The following is a 14,996-nucleotide window of genomic DNA, read 5'->3' on the forward strand; positions in this document are numbered from 1 at the left end:
AGAGGGTTAGTAGCTTGCCCAAAATAATGCAGTTAGTGAGTGGCAGTGTTGAAGACTGAGACTCAGGCAGCCTGATTCCAGAGCCCATCTAGCAGAAAGACCACGGAACCACAGGATGTCACTTGCCCACAGTGGGCCTCAGCTTTCCCCCTTTGTGCAAAAGAGTGGTAAGCTCTCCATGGCTCTCTGACCTGAAATATCCTATGATTCTGTGATACCTCTACATAGAAGAGGGATTAGGTTTGTTCTCGGTGGGCAGAAATCATAAAGGGCAGATTTGGCCTTAATTTTAAGGAGAGCTTTTGAAGTCTCAGGATGGTTTTGAAATGAATGAGGCCAGTCTGAAAGGTGGTGAGTTTCCTGCCATTCAGGTTATTTGAGCACAGGTCTGAAGTGAGGTAAAGGTGAGGAGACTTGGGTCCCGGAGTATATAAGCCACTTCTAGCACTGAGATGGACCAGCAGGAGGGGAAAGTCTCTGAGAAGAGTGCAAGATGGGAATGAGAGGAACCAGCACCTGCATTCATGGAGTCTCCTACTGTGTGCCAGAGCTATGCTTGCTATATTGCTAATCTCAGGAAGACATAGTAAGGTTTATCCTTGAGGAAACTCAGATTCAGAGAAGTGACTTGCTCAAGGTCACACAGGATGAAATGGTGGGCAGGTGATCCAGGTGTCTCGTCAAGGTCACACTTCCTTAGGTTCCTTGTGACAACTACCCTCCTACCTCCCTTTTTGCCCTTAGGGGCAGCACCACATGGCAAATTGCATCATACTTTTGCACATGACATCAGAGGCCATAGTAGCCAATCCAGTAGCTTCCTGCTCAACCCTCCCTTGAACCTCTGAGGTTAACTCGCGGCTGTCCTGGGCTAGGCGTCCGGCTTCTGCCGCACCTGCAGCCCCCGCCCCTTCCCGGTTTCTACGCTCGCGCTCCTCCGCCCAGTCCTCTCCACCGCCCCGCCGATTGACAGGTACCCACGCCAATCGAAAGGCCTCCCGGGTTGGGGGCGGGGCCTCAGCCAGAGTTGCCCTGTCAGTGCAGGTGGAGGCCCCCAGCCGGGCAAAGTGGCAGAAACCTCTTAAAGGGAGAGAACGGAGGACAGCGAGAACGCGGCCCGGCTCGGCCTGGCTCGGCCAGTTCCCCGCCCCGTCCGGCACAGGTGAGCCTGAGCCACTCACGGAGCTTCCCCGGGTCCCCGGGAGGGACGGGAGGAGATCAGATGGACCCACTCCCAAGGGCCCAGGCCGCCCCGGTACCTGAGAGAACTAAGTGTAAGGATCAGGAGAGAGAGAGAGAGAGAGAGAGAGAGAGAGAGAGAGAGAGAGTGAGTGTGTGTGTGTGTGTCTAGGGGCCTCGGGTTCCAAGGTCCGAAGTAGGGGTCCAGAGGGTCTTCGGCATTTCGAAGTTCAGGGTGCGGGGAGGGGCCCTGGCGACAGAGGAGGAGGACCGGGAGCTCGGGTCCGGAGCTGGACTCCTGCCGCTGACGGTCCCAGCGTGTCTCGGCCTGTCTGGGGCGGGGGTCCTGGTTTTGGTTCCCGCCGGCCGGCCTCTGCCGAGTGGTGCAGCCGAAGGTCCCCTCCTCCCAACCCCGCCTTGACCGCCCCGCATGCTCTTGCTGGATCTTCCGTGGCGCGGGCAGGAGGAGCCCACGGGGGTGCGGGAGGCGCCCACGGGGACGGGGCACCCGGGCCCGGAGCCCCGGGTCCCGCGCCCCACTCCGGTCCTTACGTAACTGACTTTGAGTTTCCGGACTGCGGGACCCACGAGCTGGGGTGCCGGCACTGCCCGGCACGCGCCCTTCCAGGCTTGGTCTAGAGGACTTCCCTCTGTCTCTGGTCTCCCCCTGGTCTCTGTCGGCCTCAAATTCCTGCTTGCTCTCATTCCTCGATTCCCGGTGTCTCTCATCTCTGGTCTCTGTGTAGCCCGGTCCCCAGTTTCTCCCGGTCCCTGTCCTCTGTTTGTCTACTAGAGTTTTCTTGTCCTAGCCTACACTTTCTGGCAGACCCCACTTCTTAGAGGTAGAACAGTTCTCCCTCCCGACAAATTTGAGGCGGGGACTTGTCCAGACAGACCCCAGCCCAAGTTTACTCCAGAAGAGGGGAGGGGAGAACTATCCCAGTAGGTTTGGGGGATGTTATTGCTAGGCCCATAGCTTCACTTGGGAGGGAGTGGCTGACTTTAGGCAGTGTTTTCGGCAGTGTTCCTCTTCTGTGTTTCTGGAGCCCTTTTCTCTAGAAGAAGGGGCCTTAAGGAGCTCCTGGATGGGGCTGATGCTTAGGGCAGCTGGGAGTCCCTGTGAGAACTGCCTGGTGTCAGGTCTGGCTCAGATCCCCAGCTACGGAAGGGGAGAGGGTGGGGCCAGAGCACTGGCAAAGGGTCCCTGAGGATTCAGCGAGCTCCCCACCATCACCCCAGTTACAGGCCTGGAGGCTGGGCTCCGCAGGAGGATGGGAATGGGGAGATCAACAGCAGGAGGCCAGAGGACTTTTGTATGGGGGCGGGGGAAGGGACGGTGGAGATAGAAGTTACAGACTATCAGGTCTAAGGACCACCTACTGGGATCACTCTGCCTTCCAGGCCTTTCTGTATGTCAAAGACAGACACCTCAGAGATAACTCCTGTACCCTGCTGCTGTTGGGCAGGTAAACAAGGTGTAATAGCAGTCCTGAGATGGGAATTCTTAATTCTGACTAGGAATGGGGGAGGAGGTAGAAGTTTTGGGAAGAAGGGGATCCAGAAGCTGTAGGAAGTGGACAAGAGGGGGTGGGGGTGGGGAACATCCTGTGCCCTGTAGGTTTTTCATGCAACAGAACTGGGTTTGAATCTTGGCCCTTCCATTTCCTTGCTGTGTGATGTTGTGGTGTGAGTCAGCTTACCTCTCTGAGTCCCAGGTTCTTTCTTAGTCAATAATCTGGGTCTCACAGGCACTAGCAGAATCGAATGAGGTAATGAGTGTGCAGGACCAGAGTGGCAGCTGGTCTGGGAGCAGGCCAGTGGAGGTGTTTTAAGAAGGGAATGGAGTGGAGAAGCCCTGAGGATTCCTCTGTGTGTATATAGCAGAGCCAGGTAGGACCTGCCAGGTCTCAGCAATGTGGGATACAGGTGGAGCACCTGGGTGTGTAGGTGATACTCAGTGAGGTGAGGAAGCCCACACCTGTCTGTCTGCTGATCAGCCCATCCCTGTGCTGCCTAGACCAGGCTGGCGTCCCTTCTGTAGGCCCCAGGGGTGCTGATAGAAGCTCCCAGGGCTCCTAGGGCTCCCAGGCTGCACCAGCCCCCAGGCCAGTGGGGGTGGGGCCTCTGCCAGGGCAGAGCCAGCACCCCCTCTGCAGAGTGGATCCTGGCCAGGAGCCCGGCTGGCTGTGCTGAGCAGGAACATCCCGGTCTGGCTGGGAAGGTGCTGACACTGTGCAGGCCTCTGGAGGCTCAGAACTCTGCTGGCTGGGGTTGGGCCCAGTTTATGGGACCTGGGCTGCAGGGTGAGACAGAGGCCAGGTTGGGAGTGACTGAAGAGAGATAACAAGGAGAAACCCCTGGCGGGAGAGCCTGAGCAAAGCCATGGAACCACAGAGAAACTTCATAGGATTATACCCTAAGCCTTTCTTGAGTACCTACTGTGTACCGTATACGGGTTTCCTAGCCTCAGAGCTGAACAGGATACCTTTGGAGGGATCACCATACAGGTTATGGTGGGCTGATATTTGCTAGGAGCCAACAGAGTGAATCTTTATTATAGCCCCTGGGTGGGGGGCATTCAGAATTTCCCCAGGTCCTAAGATTCAGGTATTTATGAAAGGAGGCAGGGTTTTACTCCCTAATAGTCTGTGGACCAATTACTTTTCTCCCAGGTTTCAGTTTCTCTTTCTGGGAAATGAGAGGGGGAGATGAGCCTGGAGTCTCTAACAGTCTTGCCGCGCCCATTGCTATAGACTCCAGTTCCTGTTTGGGGACTTAGTCCGCCCCCTTTCTCACCCACATAAGGGGCAGTGGGCAGGATGGGGCAAGGGCAAGGTTGAGTGTGGTGCGCCCAAGTCCTTTTCTTGGCCTACATTTTCTAAGAATAATGAGAGCCATACTTACTATACATAGAACTCTGTGCTAAGCCTTTAATATGCAGTATTAACTGATGTCATCCTTACAACCTCATGAAGGAATAGGAATTATCTTTATTTCACAGTCATTCAGGGAGATGAGTCGACTTGACCGAAGTCACACAGCTAGGAAGTGCCCGGGTTGGGATTTGAACCTAGATCTGTCTGACTTCACAGCCCAGACTCACTAAAAGGGGAAGCCTCCATTCTACAGGTACTCATTCTTACCTGTGTCCATACTGCCTACCCCTTAACTTCTGGAACCTCCCTGACCCCTGCTGAGTAAGCTTGGAACTCTGGTGTATTCAGGTGGGGAGCTGGGCACAGACTGTGCCAACGCCCAATTGTGCCTGGTTTGGGGGAAGGAGCAGAAGGAGCATCCTGCGGGTCGGAGCCCCACTGGAAGTTTCCCCAGACAGGCAGCTGCACTTGACTACTGCTCAGGTGCAAGAGCTGGGCACTGAAAGGCGACCTTGGCTATGTGGCCAGCTTGGGACTTCAGTATCTTCATTGGTAAAACTTGAATTTTAGTAGTTTAGTGCAGACATTTCTTGGTTCATGGCTGAAGTCAGAGATGGAGTAAAAGGTTAGAGGTGGGGTTGGGGTAGCAGTGAGCCCGTAGAGGAAGAGTTTGGGTCGGGAACAGCTCAGATCCTGGGCTGGCAGCTATTTCCGATGAAGGGCCTGAGGTTGGAAAGGTTCCAAGGCTTGTCTGGGGCTGTGCAGCTAGTACTGCAGAGACTGCAGGGAAAGAAGCAGGGGACCCACAGAACAAAATCCAGGCAGATGCCAGTTGGCATCCTGGCTCGACCACATAACTAGGCCAGAAATACACAGAGGAGTGAGTACCTTTTCACTGCCATCATCTGTAAAATGGGAATAATCATAATTTCCTGTTTGCCCACTTCCTGGGTTATTGCGAAGGTCAGAGGAGATCAGGAATTTGTGGCAGCAGGTGAGAATGTGGGTGAGGTGTATTTTTCAGTCCAAAGCTGCGGTTCTGGGTGTTTGAGGACAGCACCTCTGATAGCACCTCTGCTGAGGTGCTTTATGCTGGCGAAGTGTGGAGAACAGCTGTAAGATGCCACCACCATTTATTGAATAGTTACCATGTGCCAGGCATTGGGCTCAGAGCTTTACCTCTCACTGTCTCCTTTAACCCCTACCTTGTCAGGCAGGTGGTGGCCTGACCCCTTCTAGGTCCCTCTAAAACCTGTGCCTACAGCTCCCTGGAGTAACAGCAGCTGATACTGACAGTTCACTGTGTGCCACACATTGTGCAAAATGTTCATGTATGAGAGGGGACCCCCCACCCTGCACCCCAGAATCATCATCTGGTGGGCCCCTATGGTACAGGCTTTCCCCACTAGGTGAGTGTACGTCTGTATCATAGTGCACCAGCTGGCGTTGTAGTGCAAGGCTACATTCGGCTTCAGCGACTTTTTTTAAAGATTCTTTCAGTGCATTCGCCCATTTCATGGTGGGTGACTTATGAGTGCACCGGCCCACACCACGCTGAGTGCTCAGCAGTTTTTGACCAAAATGGCATGACCCCGTGCCCCACCTCCCGTATCACCCAGTCTCCCCTCCAGCAACTTTTTTTTTGTTTCCTGGGATGAAAAAAGTCCTCAAAGGGAAACTGATGTAGAAGAGGTGAAACAAAAAAAAGCAGAAGCAATAAGAGGCATCAAAATTGATGAGTCAAAACTGTTTTGAGCAGACTTTTGGAAAAAGTCTTGATAGGTGTATTGCATCAAATGGAGAGTACTTTGAAGGTGGCTGAAATTTAAGCATATGAGAATAAATACACACTTTTTAAATAAATAAATTCTGTTTTCTTGGAGGTCCCTCCTCATATATTCACCTCATTTGACCTTCACAACACCCCTGGAGGTTGTTACTCGTGCTATCCTCATTGTATGGATGAATAATTGAGTCACAGAGGAGTTAAGAAATAGGTCCAATGTCACAGAGCTCTTGACTGGTAGGGCCAGGGTTTGAACCCAAGCTCGTAGGTTTCCTCCTTGGAGCATTCAGCACAGTTGTAATCAGTTAATGCTGTGTGACCATGTCCTCACTGCACTGTCGGCTCCCCGAGGACAGGGATTGTGTCTGTTTTCTTTTTGCTGAGCTCCAACACCTGGCACACAGTAGGTGCTCAGTTAGTATTTGTCCATAGGGATCTCGCTGCCTCCAGTGGGCTGTGCCCTGGGAGTCTGGGTGAGCTCAGGGTGGATTATCACATGATCAGATTGCTGTGTGAGGGGCTGTTTGCCCTAGCAGAGCCCCAGCAGAGGTGGAGGGAGGGCAGAGTCTCACCCTGGCCCAGGCCGAAGAGGGGCCCCCAAAGAGTTTGTTGGTGGTACTTGTGTCTCACTGCTGTCCTTTGCTTCCATGTGCCACTGTGGCGATGGCTCCGCGGCTTCTCCTGATTGGCTGCATGACCCTGATGGCTTCTTCTGGGTGAGTACTGGGTTGGCTAAATGGCTGCCCTGTGGGCTCAATTCTAATGCATGTCCGGTGGCTCTGGGGCCACTAGGAGGAGTGAAGGGGGGCCAGGGTCGGGGGCGGAAGAATTGAGAGAGTACTCTGTGACGCTGGGATCCTACCACAACCCGCTGACTTCACTCCTGATGCTCAACACACTGCTGTGATTTTGGGGTCCCATGATGTGATGCAAGGGTCTTCGGGGCCAGACTGGTCCGGAATAAAATCCTTGTTCTGCCACTTGTAGCTGGGTGCATCTTTGCATCTCAGTTTCTCGTCTGTAAAATGGGAATATTAACTTCTACCCGACACAGGTATGTTTGTTCTTTTCTTCATGTAATGCCTGTGAGGGCAGGGATTTTTGTTCAACTGTTCACTGCTGCATCCCCAGCACGGAGGATATAGTGGCAGGTAGTAGGTGCTCAATGAATATTTCTAAGTGAACCTGTTTATTTATTCAGTGCCCATCAGTGTTCTTTGTATTGGATTAAAAGGCTAATAGATATAAAGTGCCCAGCATCATAAGGGCTCATGAATGTGGGTTTCCTCTTTGCTCACTAGACTGAGTTCCTGGGGCTGAGTTCCTCACTTCACTCTGTGAAGTGAGCTCTGGGTCCTCCGGATGAGTGTGGGGCCGAGTACCACGTCCGTCAGTCAGCAGCAAGGGGCCTAGGCCTCTCACGGCCGCTGCTTAGGACAGGGGAGGGAGTGGCAGAGCCTCTAGGTTTCCTCAGAAGAGAGGGAGGGCTGGGGAGATCTGGGGCTAAAGATGGGAGGGGTGAGGAGAGACTCTGCCTCCCAGTACTTCCACTCCCCTCACTCTGTGACCTTGGACAAATCTTTAACTTCCCTGAATCTCGGGGACCTCATCTGTGACGTGCGTATCATAACACTTCCCCTACACAGGCATGGGAAGGAGCCAAGGAGAAGTGCCCAGCCCAGGGCTTGTGTGGTCATTGGTGGTTTCCTCCCAGCCCTGGGCTTATTTTGGGAGGGGACCAAGTAAAGTGCCCCTCTTTTTGGCTCCTTTCTCCTCCTTTTAAGTTCTGACCTAGCTGGGGCTAGAATCTAGGAGGCAGGAGCCCCACACTCCTCAGCAGCCTGGTCAGGGCCCTGGGATGGGGCTGGGCTCTGCCTAGTGTACAAGTAGCTCAGTGGAAGTCCCAGCATGGCCATTCTTTTGCTGCGTGACTTGATTCGGTAACCTACCTTCTCTGGGCCTCCATTGCCTCACCTACAAACTAGGCTTAATAAGGGACACTTCCCTCGAAGAGTTATTTAATGAGATACTGGGTGGGTTAGGCATTAACACTGCTATCACTCTTTGGGTCTGGCCGAGGAGGCTCCAGGGAGGGTCCTGGAGACTTAATCCCATCGCAGCCTAGGGATCCAGAGGATCTCTAGTCATCAAATGTATTATTGCCATTTATTGGGTATGTCTTATATGCTGGGCTGGTTGTTTATGCTATTTTAGGTACATTATCTCATCTAGTCCTCCCAGGGACTCAGGCATTGTGATCCCCACTTTATGGAGGAGGGAACTGATGCTGAGTAAACCAAATGAGTTCCCCAAAGTCACATAGTTATATAGGGGTGGAGCTGGGGCTCAGTCTCAAGGCTGCTCAGCCCAAAGCCCAAATTCTTAGTGTGAGACTCTCTTATCTCCCCCAGGGAGGCAGAGGCTGTGTTTGAGTCATCTGTGTTCATCTCCAACGCCCAGCACAGGGCCAGCGGGAACTGCTGAAATGTTTGCTGAGTGAATACATTCACACACACACACACACACACACACATGCACACAGACATGCACACACACATGCACACACACACACAGTACCTCCTTCCAGGCTTGCTGCTCTGAGAGTTTTGAAGAGAAAAGACAATGGAAAGCAGGAGAAAGCCAGACACCATAGTGGTTGGGTCAGACAGACCTGGCTTTGAATTCTGTATCTATCGCTTACTTATTTTGTGACCTTGGGCAAGATATTTAACCTCTTGGAGCCTTAGTTTCCTTCCCTGTAAAATGGGGATAATAAAAAAACCCATCTGTTTTCTAGATCCTATAGTGTTCTTTTGAGGATTAATAATGCACATGAGGCACAGGGTGAGTAATCAATGATGGTAATTAGTGTTATTATTGTAGGTATAATGAGTACAATTTTGGGATTATAAAGATATCCCTTTTGGGACAGTGGAGACCATGTCTAGGAGGGGTCTGCTGGAGACTGGCAGGGAACAAGCTAGTCTGACAGGTTCTGAAAGGCACCTGTGAAGTGAAGGGAGGGAGGAGACCTCTTGAAAGGTCATCTAGTCACCTAGCCATCTGCTTGGACTGTATCACCTGCATTCACTGATACCCAGACTGTCACAGTGCATGGGACACAGAGACATTCGAATCTGTGTTGTTTTTGCCCCCTACCTCCCTGGGAGCTCAGAGTCTAGTTTTGGGGAGAAGGGTACAGCGTCCACCAACTCCACCTTGACCGATGCGCTGAAGTGTGAACTGTGGATACCTTCTCAGGCAAAGTCCAGGGGGGAAGCAGTGCTCCTTGTTGCAGGAACTGCCTGGCTGACCTGCGGAGCTGTGACCTGCACTCGGGGAACTGGGGCTGGAGCGCCAGGCTCAGGAGCACTGGGGGACTTGACCTGGAGCCAATGGGGAGGCATTCGATATTAAGCAGGGGCATGACATGGTCAGGCTTGTGTTTTGGGAGAATCACTTGATGTGGAGGATGAACAGGAGGGGAGGGATAGAGGCAAGTCTCCAGGTGAGAGATGCTGAGATATGGGGCAAGGGTTGTGCTGGGATGGGGAGCGGTGGGGTGCATGTGAGGTCTGTTTAGGAGGCAGAGCCAGTGGGATGCGATAGTGAATTGTGGCGGGTAGGCGAGAAAAGAGATGAGAGAAATCTTGAGGTCTAGAGGATGTTGGGGCCTGCCGGGGTCTCTGGCCGAGGGCCATGGTGGGAGGAGGAACCAGAGCTAAGTTGGGACGGGGGATGCCACCTGTCTGCTCCTTGCCACCTTCTGCCTCACTTTCCCCTGGAGCACCTATGTCTGAGCTGGACACTGGGCAAGGCCCCTGGTCACCAGGGCTCACACCCCCAACTCTTGCCTTGGGGGAGTCCCTTGTGGTGACGGTGGCAGGTCTGGCAGCAGAGACAGCTCTTTGGGGAAGGGGTCACGCAGGGCAGTGTGGTGCAGAGAAGCCCTGGCTTCTAGTGCTACCAGTGTCACCGAATGTCTGCGTGACCTCTGAAGTCACTCTCTCTCTTGCCTTCCTTTTCCTCTCCTTGAGAGCAAATATAAGAAAGCCTGCTTTGCCTGCCTGAAAGATTCAGCGATAAAAATGTAATTAGAGACAACAATAATTTATTGAACACTGACTGTGTACAATGTTTTGGGGGCACAAAGATGACTCAGACAGGGTTCCACCATCTCAGTCAGGTCAGCGTGAAACACTCCCGAGCAAGGCCAGCTCAGCGGGTAATTAACTCTTTCTAGGCATCAGGTGAAGAGATATCTAACCTGGAATTTGAAGGATGACTAGAGCTCTCTAGGTGGGTGGTGGAGGGAACAAATTTCTAGGCATAGGGAATAGCATGTGTGAAGGCTTGAACCCACTTCATGTGCTCGGGGCGGGGGTGTGAAGGGAGAGGTACGAGGTGGAGGAAGAGAGGCTGGACAGGGAGGCGGGGCCTGACCAAGCTGGGCTTTGCAGACAGTCAGTCGCTTTGCAAGTGTGCACTTGCTACCTTCTCCTCCCTTCGTCCTCACAGCTGCCTGTTCTCACTGAGACTGCCAGGGTCCTTCCCACCCCGTTCCTCGCCTTCCTCCTCTCCTTGTTCCTTTCTCATCCTGACCCTAGTCAAACCCAGTGGCTGCCTCTCTCAGGAGTCAACACCTGGGCTCTCCACCAGCTGCCACTTAGAAGTAGTGTGGCCTGCAGTCCCCTCTGAACCTTAGTGTCCACCTCAGTGAAATGGGGACAGCAGGCCTTCCTCACAGGGAGGAGTGGAGGCTTCAATAAGATAATTCCCACGAGGGGCCTTGCACAGGGAACGGACCCACGTAAAAAGGATGATTTCCTCACGATTTGAACTGCTCTGTGCCCTTAGTCCCACCCACCGCTTCCCCTGCCTTTTTTGGCAGCCTGATCTGGCCCACAAAGGAAGGAAGGGATTAAGAAAAAAGCCCAGATCCCCAGAGGGGGCCTGGCCCACCGCCAGCCCACTCTCCTGTCCCTTGGCTCCCCCTGGCTTCAGGCCCAAGGACACTCGGTCTTGAGGCCTGGGCTCCTCCCAACTTCCCACCCTAGAAGCTTCTCCCTGGCTAGAGGCCAAAGCCAGCAGCCATCTTGAAAAAGGGACAAATACTTTGAAAAAAAAATGTAATTTAATTTTTTTCTTCCTGGAAGCTGGTAAGCAGGTCTTTTTTTCTGTGTGGTTGGGAGAAGAGCAAGTGTGAAGTTCTGTATCCGTGGGAGACCCCATAGTCTGGTCAGACCTGGATCCCTGAGCCTCCTGGATTCTACAGCAGAGACTGGTGACCAAGTCCTCCTTGGGACAGACGCAGAACCTCAGCTCAGAGCAGGTGGCTAGTGGTACAAGGTCACGAGGCAGGAACCGAGGTCTCTGGACTCTTTTCTGCACCATCCTATGAATGGGTGCAATACGATGACTGACCTGGGTGGTCACTGTATTTCTCTGAGCCTCAGTTTCCTCTGCTGTATAAGGGGCTGATTTTACTGTGAGGACTGGCAAATGCAAGTGAAGCACAGTCCAGTGCTCAGCTCTGTGAGTCCTCAATGGTAGGTAGCTAGTGCCATTGCTACTGTGATTGCTGCCTCCAAGAACCTTCTCTGCCCTACATCTTTCCGGTCTAGAGACTTGGAGTTTTGATACAGTCTCTTGTTGAACAAATAACACCCAATAAACCGGTTTTGAAAGCCAGAGGCTCAGCGTCTCCCCCCACCCCTACCCCAAATTCCCCCTCTCCTGGTTGGCTGGAACACTGTGGCCTCACCCTCGGCCTGGTTTTGGCCCCTGCCCCCAGATGCTCTCTGTCCTCCTGGCTCCGCGCCTGCGCAATCTCCCTTCCAGAAGCCACATGAGGACACTTCCCCTCTGCAGCCTTCTCTGATCAAATGCCACTGCGTTTGTTTTCTGATCTATAAAAGGAAGGGGATAGACTGATGTCAGAGGTTTCTACGGATATTATGGGGTCAAAAAAGGGATTTGGGAGCTGACAGATCTCATTTAAATCCCAGCCCCACCACTTGCTAGCGGGGGTGGGGGGGTGGAGGGGGAGGGACCTCTAGCAAGTTGTTTTACCTCAGTGAGCTTTTTTTTTTTCACTTATAAAATGGGAAAAAATATTAGCACCTTCTCCTAGGATTACTCAAGGGCTAAATTAGATAATTTGGGGAAAGTTCTCAGAACATAGCTGGCGCATCGGAATTACTGTTGTTACTCATGACTGAGTAAAGACAAGAAGAAGAAATCAGTGAAGGTCGGCTAGAAGACAGCTCGTCAAGAGGGTAGGGCTCGAGACACACGCAGGGTTTATTCCTTATCATCCATTCACTCAGCATATATTTTGGATTTGGAGAGACAGGACACAGAGAAGAGGATCAGGGAGGCTGGAAGAAGCTGGAGTCAAATAGATCCATCTATTCTGGCTGTTTGATGTGGGATCAGTTACTTTTTTCTTTGGGTTTCACTCCCTCCACTGTAAAGTGGTGAAATAGTAAGCATAATCCTTACCTCCAGAATTGTCCTAAGGCTCGAGAGAGTTCAAGTGCACAGTGGGTGATCAGTCTGTCTGATTCCTTTCCTCTCCCAGTTCTGTTAATGACTAGAAGTCTGATGTCAGGGAAGTCCTCGAATACACCAGGCACACTTCTGCCCCAGGACCTTTGCACTTGCTGGTCCTTTGGCCCGGAAGATTCTACCTCCAAGTACTTTTGTGACTGTTCTCTCATCTTAGTTTTTTTGTTTTGGCCCCCTTCTCAGAAAGCCCTTCCTGACTAGCCTATTTAATATTGTAACACTCTTCCCTGTTGCAGCACCAATACTCCCTGTCCTCCGTCCCGGCGTATTTTCCCTCACAGCACTATCGCTGTCCGACATGCTGTATTTTAGTGAACATTTGTTTATTGTTTGCCTCCCCTGACTGGAATGTCAGCTCAGTGATAACAGGGATTTTTGTCTGTCTTGTTCAGTGTTATATTCCCGGTACCTAGAACAGTGGTGCGTGGTTCATGGCAGGTGCTCAGTAAATATTTGTGGAATGGATTAATTAATAAATAAAGCTTTTCCTCCCTGGGTCTAGCACTGTGTGAAGCACATCATAGATCCTCTATAAGTAACTGCACGAGTGGGCACCATCCTCTCCGTCTGTCAGATAAGACTTTGGCTGGGTCAGCCCTGAAGCCCTTCCGCTCCTGACACTTCCCGCCAGGGCACCAGTTTCAGTTCGAGCGCCCAGACGTTTTGTTTCTGAGCCTGAGCTATGCAGTATTTCTAGTTGTGGCTGTTTGGCTGTTGTGCCCACAACGGTTATTATGTCATTACTGGTAATTAGCAGTTAGGTTCAGAGGATCCAGCTTTTGTTTTCCCCCAGAAAGCAGAAATTGCAGCAGCGAGCTGCATTAGCCACTGAGGCCCAGGCCCAGAGCAGCTTCCTCTGTGACTGCCCCCTTCCCAGGGTCCCTGGCTGAGGGAGACCCAGATGGAGGTAGCCGCAGCCAGGGGCACTTGAATAACCAGCTCAACTGCTCTCTTCCCCAGGCAGTATTCTGCCAAGTTTCTCCCCAACACTCCTAAATAGAGGGGGCTCCCTGTGCCCCTGGGGGTGCTAGGTGTAGAGTTTCCCAGTGTCCAGCAGAGAGGGGCATTTTCTGAGGCTCAGGATTCAGGTAGTAGGGGTAGGGGAAATGACCCTGGGTGTAAGACTCAGGAACCTGGTTCAAATCCCCGCTTAGCTACCCGAGTTGTTGGGTCACCTTAGGCTCACAGACCACTCCCTCTTTCTGGGTCTCAGCTTTTCATCTGTCAAACAGAGGTAAAGACACCCCCTTGGCTTCATTGAGAAAGAGAGGCAGGGTAGTGTGGTTGGCAGAGGAGACTCCCGGGGTCAGACACACCTGGCCTCCCAACTACACCCCTTTCTAAATGTGGAACACGGGGCAAACTGCTCCACTTCTCTGACTTCCGCTCCCAAAGCTATAGAATGGAGATAAAATAGTGCCCACTCCATAAGATTGCTGTGAGAGCTAAATAGCAGGGTGCAGGTCAGGTACCGAGGCACACAGAGCGTGTTTGATGCACCTTTGCTGGTCGTCTTATAAAGACTACCATGGAGATGCAGGTAATTGCCTTTTGGGAGTAATTAGGATTAGATGAGGACATAAGGGAGCAGCCCTGGTGATGGGATTAGTACCCTTATAAGAAGTGACACCCAAGAGCTCTCTCTCTCTGCCACATAAGGACACAGAGAGAAGGCAGCCACCTACAAGCCAGGAAGAGAGCCTTCGGCAGAACCCAACCAGGCTGGCATCCTGACCTCGGACTGCCAGCCTTCAGAACTGTGGGAAAGTGAATTTCTGTTGCTTAAGCCACCCAGTCTGCGGTGTTTTGTTGTGGCAGCCTGATCTAAGACAGAGGGTAAGTGACTTGCCCAGGGTCACACCGTGAACTTTTGGCAGAGCTAAGGCTGGAAGTTATTTGCAGTCATTTGTCTCTTTCTTCCCCACCGAAGCCCTCCTGGTCTCTGGGAGGCTAAGAAACTGAGATGAGCTAAACGCTAGATGGGCAGCTCAGGGACTACAGTGTCGTAGAAGCTCTGGGGGATCTTGGGGCGAGTCAAAGCTCGGCCATTTCTGGGTGCCCAAGGCCTCCCTCTTCCCTATTCCTCCTTCTCTGCTCTCTCCCAGGGGTGGGCCAGGCTGACTTGACCAGTTTTAGAAAGGGCTCCAGTAGCTGATGGCACTGAGCCTATCCCTGTGTTTCTTGGGAAATTCACTGGCCGAAAGGGGTCCCTGCCCTAGGGAGAGAGAATTAGTTGGCTAAGCTTGAGTGAGCTGGAGGCTTTGCTGGATCAGGGTCATTAGGCTCATTCCAGCTGGTGAGGGAAGGGGGTGGGAGGGTCATGAGAGGCCAGATGCTTACATCCCTCCTTGAATGTCTCAGGGCTACAATGAGAAGAAGTCATGACAGATTTTCCTTGGGGTCAAGGGACAGCTGTTGTTGTTTTTTTAACTGAGAGAGAGAGAGAGACATCAATTTGTTGTTCTGCTTATTAACCATTCATTGGTTGATTCTTGTATACGCCCTGGCTGATGATCAAACCTGCACCAGTGGTGTGTGGATGCTCTAACCAGCTGAGCAGCCTGGCCAAGGCCTGGGCAGATGTT

At 52.4% G+C, this 14,996-nt stretch overlaps 1 protein-coding gene across 2 annotated transcripts in view; it reads left to right on the top strand.

Moving 5' to 3' along the window:
• The first annotated feature begins 1,010 nt into the window (after positions 1-1,010).
• The window catches only part of EPB41 (erythrocyte membrane protein band 4.1), a 173,059-nt gene continuing 159,073 nt past the window's right edge, over positions 1,011-14,996 (top strand). The window contains exon 1 of one of the 2 annotated variants that reach the window (XM_037057194.1): positions 1,011-1,162. The gene's annotated coding sequence lies outside the window, so the exon portion shown is untranslated. The remainder of the gene's footprint in view (positions 1,163-14,996) is intronic. The other variant, XM_037057202.1, reaches the window with a different exon arrangement.

Source organism: Sturnira hondurensis, unplaced genomic scaffold (genome assembly GCF_014824575.4).
Source record: "Sturnira hondurensis isolate 20B ecotype Veracruz unplaced genomic scaffold, ASM1482457v3 Scaffold0009516, whole genome shotgun sequence".
NCBI lineage: Eukaryota > Metazoa > Chordata > Mammalia > Chiroptera > Phyllostomidae > Sturnira > Sturnira hondurensis.